Source organism: Capra hircus, chromosome 5, assembly GCF_001704415.2.
Source record: "Capra hircus breed San Clemente chromosome 5, ASM170441v1, whole genome shotgun sequence".
Taxonomy (NCBI): domain Eukaryota; kingdom Metazoa; phylum Chordata; class Mammalia; order Artiodactyla; family Bovidae; genus Capra; species Capra hircus.
Window position 1 is genome coordinate 56,115,461 of NC_030812.1, and position 8,752 is coordinate 56,124,212.

General features: G+C 42.8%; 1 pseudogene; it reads right to left on the bottom strand.

Moving 5' to 3' along the window:
* LOC102191215 lies at positions 5,244 to 5,940 on the bottom strand (annotated as a pseudogene).

The window sequence follows — 8,752 nt, forward strand, 5'->3', positions numbered from 1 at the left end:
TATGTCAATTCTCAAAAAATCAAAAATAGAATATGTGATCTAGCAGTTCCACTCTGGGTATATACTCCAGTCAAAATCAGGACCTTGGAGACTTCTATACACCATGCAGCATTATTCACAATAGTCAAAATGAAGAAACAACCTAAGTGTCTCTTGGAGATGAAGGAAAAAGCAAAATGCAGCATATACGTATAATGGAATATTATTCTACCTTAAAAGGAAGGAAGTCTGATACACGCTATAAGAGTATACCTCGACATTAAGTGAAATAAGCCAGTCAAAAAAGACAAATATTAATGCATATTATTTCACTTATATGAAGTACCTAGATTAGTAAAATTCACAAAAACAGAAAACAAAACGGTGGTTGCCAGAGGTTGGGGGAGAAAGGAAGGAAGAAGTAGTGTTTAATGGGTACAGAAGTTTAGGTGAGGAATATGGAAAAGTTCTGGAGATGGATCTATTTCTGCTTTATTGACTATGCCAAAGCCTTTGACTGTGTGGATCACAATAAACTGTGGAAAATTCTGAAAGAGATGGGAATACCAGACCACCTAACCTGCCTCTTGAGAAATCTGTATGCAGGTCAGGAAGCAACAGTTAGAACTGGACAGGGAACAACAGACTGGTTCCAAATAGGAAAAGGAGTACGTCAAGGCTGTATATTGTCACCCTGCTTATTTATCTTCTATGCCGAGTACATCATGAGAAATGCTGGGCTGGAAGAAGTACAAGCTGGAATCAAGATTGCCGGGAGAAATAACAACCTGATAAGCAGATGGCACCCTTATGGCAGAAAGTGAAGAGGAACTGAATACTCTCTTGATGAAAGTGAAAGAGGAGAGTGAAAAAGTTGGCTTAAAGCCCAACATTCAGAAAATGAAGATCATGGCATCTGGTCACATCACTTCATGGGAAATAGATGGGGAAACAGTAGAAACAGTGTCAGACTTCATTTTGGGGGGCTTCAAAATCACTGCAGATGGTGACTGCAGCCATGAAATTAAAAGACGCTTACTCCTTGGAAGGAAAGTTATGACCAACCTAGATAGCATATTAGAAAGCAGAGACATTACTTTGCCAACAAAGGTCCGTCTAGTCAAGGCTATGGTTTTTCCAGTGGTCATTTGGATGTGAGAGTTGAACTATAAAGAAAGCTAAGCGCCGAAGAATTGATGCCTTTGAACTGTGGTGTTGGAGCAGACTCTTGAGAGTCCCTTGGACTGCAAGGAGATCCAACCAGTCCATTCTAAAGGAGATCAGTCCAGGGTGTTCTTTGGAAGGACTGATGCTAAAGCTGAAACTCCAGTACTTTGGCCACCTCATGCGAAGAGTTGACTCATTGGAAAAGACTCTGATGCTGGGAGGGATTAGGGGCAGGAGGAGAAGGGGCCGACAGAGGATGAGATAGCTGGATGGCATCACGGACTCGATGGATGTGAATCTGAGTGAACTCCGGGAGTTGGTGATGGACAGGGAGGCCTGGCGTGCTGCGATTCATGGGGTCGCAGAGTCGGACACGACTGAGCGACTGAACTGAACTGAACTGAATGTTGCACAATGACAAGAGCACAATCCCACTGAACTGTACATTTTTAAAAATGATTAAAAAGGTAAATTTTATCTTGTGTTATTTTTTTAAAAGAAAAGTCTTGTCATCCTAACCTTGTCACAGTTTCCTGTTGATGTAGGTTGCTTCCATGTCTTGGATATTGTAAACAGTGCTGTTATGAACACTAGGGTGCGTGTATTTTTTTTAAACAATCATTCTAAAAATTTTATTATTTTTGGCTGTGCTGATCTTCATTGCTACATGTGGGCTTTCTCTAGTTGCAGCAAGTGGGAGCTACTCTTTGCTGTGGTGCATGAGCTCCTCTGGCTCTAGAGTGCGTGGGCTCAGTGGATACAGCACACAGGCTTAGCATACGTGGCACGTGGGATCTTCCCAGACTAGGGATGAACCCATGCCCCCTCCATTGGCAGTCATTTTTTTTAAAATAATACTTTTGTTCTTATTTATGGCTGTGCTGGGTCTTTATTACTGCACGAGGGCTTTCTCTAGTGTGAGGTGGCAACTAGCAATATTGAGCATCTTTCCATGTGGCTGTGGACCATCTGTATGTCTTCTTTGGGGAATGTCTGTTTAGGTTTTCTGCCCATTGTTTGGATTAGGTTGTGTTTTTGATACTGAGTTGTATGAGCTGTTTGTATATTTTGGAATTTAACCCATTGTTGGCAGCATCATTTGCAATATTACAATTGTGGTGAGTGGAACGCTTCGTTGTGTATGAGCTTCTCATTGCTGTGGCTTCTCTTTTGAAGAGAATGGCTCTAGGCACAAGGATTTCAATAGCTGCCACACACAGGCTCAGAGGTTGTGGCTCATGGGCCCTAGAGCATAATCTCAGTAGTTGGGCGCTTGGGCTTAGTTGCTCTGCGGCATGTGGAATCTTCCCCAACCAGGGTTTGAACTTGTCTCTTGCACTGGCAGGCAGATTCTTTACCACTGAGCCACCAAGGAGGCCCTTATGTTAATTTTTGATTGAGTACTCTGACATGAATGTTACTTTGCTGGATTCTGGATATTTTTGTATTTCTATAAACACTCGAGATTTTTTTCTGAGGTGCAGTTAAATCACTTGCAAACAGTTTGATTCTTTCAGGTCTTACTTTTAAACTTTGTTAGATGAGGCCAGGGCAAAGTTTGATCTAGGGCTAATTTTTCCCCAGTACTAAGGCAAACTGTTCTAAATACACTTAGCCATTTATGAGATTTTCTACCCTGGCTAGTGGGAATAAGCATTATTCCTGATCTTATCTTACATTCAAAGATAAGTAGCTCCCTCTTTGTTTCAGGTGGTTCTTTCCCCACTCTAAAGGTTCTTTCCTCATGTTTATGCACTAAACAATACTAAGGAAAAGACCTAAGAGGGAACCCCTAAAGATTTCTAGAAATCTCTCAGTGTGTATCTCTCTCTTTTCTGATACTTTACCCCGTGATACCTTGGCCTCCATCTCATTTCAGTTCAATTCAGTCACTTAGTGTGTCACTCACTTCCCTGTCCATCACTATCTCCCAGAGCTTGCTTAAACTCATGTCCATCGAGGCAGTGATGCCATCCAACTGTCTCATCCTCTGTCGTCCCCTTCTCCTCATGCCTTCAATCTTTCCCAACATCAGGGTCTTTTCCAGTAAGTCAGTTCTTTGCATTAGGTGGCCAAAATATTGGAACTTCAGCTTCAGCATCAACTCCTTCCAATGAATATCCAGGACTGATTTCCTTTAGGATGGACTGGTTTGATCTCCTTGCAGTCCAAGGGACTCTCAAGAGTCTTTTCCAATACCATAGTTCAAAAGCATCAATTCTCAAAAGCATCAATTTGCTCATCCACCTCCTTTACTCAAGGTAATGGCCAGGCTCCTCCTAGATTCTTCCTCCTTGTGCCATGACCTGGAACTTCTCTCTAGGCATTAAACTGAGACAATCATAGGGTTCACGTCATTGGTCTGTAATTTTTAAGTAATCACTAGCCTTTGGAGAAGGCAGTGGCACTCCACTCCAGTACTCCTGCCTGGAAAATCCCATGGACAGAGGAGCCTGGAAGGCTGCAGTCCATAGGGTCCCTGGACTTCACTTTCACTTTTCACTTTCATGCATTGGAGAAGGAAATGGCAACCCAGTCCAGTATTCTTGCCTAGAGAATCCCAGGGACGGGGGAGCCTGGTGGGCTGCCATCTCTGGGGTCGCACAGAGTTGGACACGACCAAAGCGACTTAGCAGCAGCAGCAGCCTTTGTTACCTGATGTTCAATGTCTTGAAAACAATCATTTCATATATAGTATAGTATGATTAGATTAGATCCCTGTTACTTTATGTTGGCCAGAGCAGTAGTCCTGGCACTTTTCTTGCATAGCTCCTTCCTCATTAGCAGTCTGTGGTGGTTTCCCAGGTGACTATTGCTAAAACAGAGAAAAGCTATTGATTTCTATATGTTTGCCTTTATAAGAGGTTGTCTCTGAGTGGAAATGGGGAGTCAGGCTGTTGGGGCTGGTTATTTTGTCATAACATATAGGATTGAATGACTCTTTTAAACCACATTCTTCTGTAATTTTGATAAAAATTACACAATAAATGGTAATGGGGCATCCCAACTAGTTTATGATTTACACATTACTGTAGTGTTTTACCATTTAGGATAATATTTGCAATTTGTTTGGATATAACATAGCTTTTATTTAAATTTTTTCCTTGAATTCTTATTTACTTAGATTTATTATTTATATTGTTATGCATAAATACTGACTTGTGAAAAGTTTTTCTGCTTTCATTAATAATAATCCTAATATAATCATAATAAATTATAGTAATTGGTTTCCTTAATATTAAACCACCCCTGCATTCCAAAAATAATCTTGAGTTAGTTGTAGAGTATTATTCTTTTGCACACTGACGGATTCTCTTCGCTAATGTGTTATTTAGAATAACCACCCCACCAAGTAGGAACTCTCCTACTTTTGTTTATTGTTTGATGTTTAAATAATTAATAATTACCAACTGCATGTTGATTACAAATCAGAGCGAGGTGCTAGGATGAACAGTTTTCTAAATAGGACACCAGGATCCACAGTTGCAGGGCCCAGTCAGCCACTGGGGTAGGCAGTTCTGTACTAAATAATGAGTGGGTACAAAGGGGCAGGGCTCTTAATGGTTTTTGTTAACAGAAATCCACTTCTTCCTTGCCGCCAACAACTCTGGAAGGGGCCCATGTTCACAGCTGCCTGAATGGACTGGATCCCCTGGTCCACTTCCGCATAGGGCCAAGATCAAGCACACCACGTGGTTTCCCTCAGCCATCCAACTGTCTGTCTCTGTTTTGCAGACTTTGATGAGCTCCTCCTTGTTATTGCGGATATAAAGCTCAAAGTAGTCACATTTCTGGCTGTTACCTATCTTTCTGATGCTCATATTCTTCAGAGGGATGACTCCTCCGGACTCCTTATCCATCATGTATTCAAAATAGTAGAGGCAATTGTCTCTGAGGATTAACCAGTGCTGCTTCCACATTTTCACCTGGCCCCCTTCCCTCACCCCAGTTCAAGGAGTCAGCCTCAGGGCACTGGTTGAAGAATTTCTGATTATCATTCCTGATCATCCTCAGGCTCTTGAAGGGCTCATTCTGGGTGGTCCTAGAAGTTCCAGATCAGCTCCTTAGGCAGATCCCACCCTACTTGCTGTGCTGGTTCATAGCCACAAAATGCTCCAGGCCTGGCTTGTTCTAGCATTATCTCTGGTGAAGGACAGTACATAGCAGGCATCTGTGGACTGGATAATCCCAGGGTGGCATCTGCAGTATCCACAGGCAAAGGCTTCCATCGTCTGATCAATCTTCTGGTCCTCTCTGGGGAGACAGTAAGCTCCATAGAAATTGCCTGAGGGCCTCACCAGTCATGGAGATCCATGAAGGTATGGAGCATTGGTAGGTTCAGCTCTTCCCTCTCCTCTAAGTAGTCCCCGTGACTGTCTTGTTCAGGCCCTTGCCCTTGAACAGGAAACAAGAAGTGACCCCTTGGGGGTGTGCACTGGGGAAGTTTGTTCTCTACCAAGAACTTGATCCCCCTTCTTGGGGTCCTTGCTGAAGTTCTTTCTAACTATTGCCATGTTCTGCTCCTGTTGCAAGGACTCACTGCCCTCAGTGGCCTCCAGGCACCCTCCCTCATGGCTTCACTGAGCTCCGACCACAGGTGGTGGATCTCCAGCAGCAGCTTCTGTGACAACAATGAGGCATTCTCCAGCTCCATCTGTTCCTCAGGAGTTCAGTCTGGGTGCTCATAGACACTATCCTCCATGGCTGCCAAGTCCCCACAGGCAGGGCTGGATCCAATTCCACCTGTGGGCCCAGGTCAGCCAGTCAAATGCCTTGAGGGCTGTTGCCACTGCCTAAACAAGGGAAAAGAAAACTAAAAAACAAAAGGAGTAGCAGGATAGTGGAGACACTAGAATAGCTGCCTCATAATAAAACAGGTTCCTGACATTGTACAGGAGGCGGTGATCAAAACCATCCCCAAGGAAAAGAAATGCAAAAAGGCAAAGTGGTTGTCTGAGGAGGCCTCACAAATATCTGAGACAAGAAGAGAAGCAAAGGCAAAGGAGAAAAGGAAAGATATACCCATCTGAATGCAGAGTTCTAAAGTAGCAAGGACAGACAAGAAAGTCTTCCTCAGTGATCAGTGCAAAGAAATAGAGGAAAACAATAGAAGGGGAAAGATTAGAAGTCTCTTCAAGAAAATTAGAGATATGAAGGGAACACTTCATGCAAAGATGGGCACAATAAAAGACTGAAATGGTATGGACCTAACAGAAGCAGAAGATATTAAGAAGAGGTGGCAAGAATACACAGAACTATACAAAAAATTCCTAATGACCCATCTAACTATGATGGTGTGATCACTCACTTAGAGCCAGACATTCCTGGAAGGAGAAGTCAAGTGAGTCTTAGGAAGCATCACTATGAACAAAGCTAGTGGAGGTGCTGGAACTCCAGTTGATCTATTTCAAATCCTAAAAGATGATGCTGTGAAAGTGCTGCACTCAATATGCCAACAAATTTGGAAAACTCAGCAGTGGCCACAGGACTGGAAAAGGTCAGTTTTCATCCCAATCCCCAAAAAGGCAATGCCAAAAAATATTCAAACTAACACACAATTGCACTCATCTCACACACTAGCAAAGTAATGCTCAAAATTCTCCGAGCTTAAACAGTACGTGAACTGAGAACTTCCAGATATTCAGGCTGGATTTAGAAAAGGCAGAGGAACCAGAGATCAAATTGCCAATATCTGTTGGATCATTGAAAAAGTAAGAGAGTTCCAGAAAAACATCTATTTCTACTTTATTGACTACACTAAAGCCTTTGACTGTGTGGATCACAATAAACTATGGAAAATTCTTAAAGAGATGGGAATACCAGACCACCTTACCTGCCTCCTGAGAAATCTGTATGCAGGTCAAGAAGCAATAGTTAGAACCAGGCAGGGAATAATGGACTGGTTCCAAATTGGGAAAGGAGTACATCAAGGCTGTATATTGTTAGCCTGCTTATTTAACTTATGTGCAGAGCACATCATGTGAAATGCCAGGCTAGATGAAGCACAAGCTGGAATCAGGGAGAAATATCAATAACCTCAGATATGCAGATGACACCACCATTATGGCAGAAAGCAAAGAGGAACTAAAGAGCCTCTTGATGAAAGTGAAAGGGGAGAGTGAAAAAATGGGCTTAAATCTCAACATTCAAAAAACTAAGATCATGGCATCTGGTCCCATCACTTCATGGCAAATAGATGGGGAAACAGTGAGAGACTTTTATTTTCTTGGGCTCCAAAATCACTGCAGATGGTGACTACAGCCAGAACATTAAAGGCGCTTGCTCCTTGGAAGAAAAGCTATGACAAACTTAGACAGCATATTAAAAAGCAGAGATATTACCTTGCCGACAAACGTCGGTCTAGTTAAAGCTATGGTTTTCCCAGTAGTCATGTATGGATATGAGAGTTGGACTATAAAGAAAGCTGAGTGCAGAAGAATTGATGCTTTTGAACTGTGGAAATGGAGAAGACTCTTGAGAATCCCTCTGACTGCAAGGAGATTAAACCAGTCAATCCAAAAAGGAAATCAACCCTGAATTCATTGGAAGGACTGATGTTGAAGCTGAAGCTCCAATACTTTGGCCACCTGATGTGAAGAACTCACTCATTGGAAAAGACCATCATCTTGGGAAAGACTGAAGGCAGGAGAAGGGGATGACAAAGGATGAGATGTTTGGATGGCATCATCGACTCAATGGACATGAGTTTAAGCAAGTTCCAGGAGCTGATGATAGACAGGGACGCCTGGTGTGTGCAGTCCAAGGGGTGACAAAGAGTTGGACACTACTGAACACATGAACTGAACAAAAAGAACATAAGTTTATAAGTCAGAAAATAACATCTTAGTATTGTGAAAATGGGCTTCCCAGATGGCTCAGTGATATAGAATCCCCTCCCAATGCAGGAGACATAGGATACAGGGGTTTGATTCCTGGGTCAGGAAAATCCACTGGCAAAGGAAATGGCAACTCCCTCCAGTATTCTTGCCTGGAAAATTTCATGAACAGAGGAGCCTGACAGGCTACAGCCCATGGGGTCACAAAGAGTTGAACAAAACTGAGCAACTGAGTACACACAAAATTATATTGTGAAAATAAAGGGTGTGTGTGCCAAGTCACTTCAGTCATGTCTGACTCGTTGCGACCCTATGTACTATAGTCCACCAGGCTCCTCTGTTCATGGGATACTTTAGGCAAGAATACTGGAGTGGGTTGCCATGCCCTCCTCCAGGGCATCTTCCCAATCCAGGGATCGAACCCACGTCTCTTATGTCTCCTGTATTGGCAGGTTAGTTCTTTACCACTAGCATCTCCCAGGTGGTACTAGTGATAAAATAAAGGGAAAATTAAGGGAAACTTCACTAAAATTGAGCAGCAAGACCAGAATAGGGAGCTTTCAGGCAGTGCCACGAAACATCAATACAGATCCCAGTACCAAGGAACCTACTTTGCACTTCCAGAAGAAACTAACACTATTTCACTAAGGCAGCAGGAGGAAGAAAAATCTGGCCTGGCAACAGCTCAGCCAATGAGCCTTTCACAACTCAGCCAATGAAAAACCACAATACTTTGAACTCCTCTGTGTGTGTGTGTGTGTGTGTGTGTG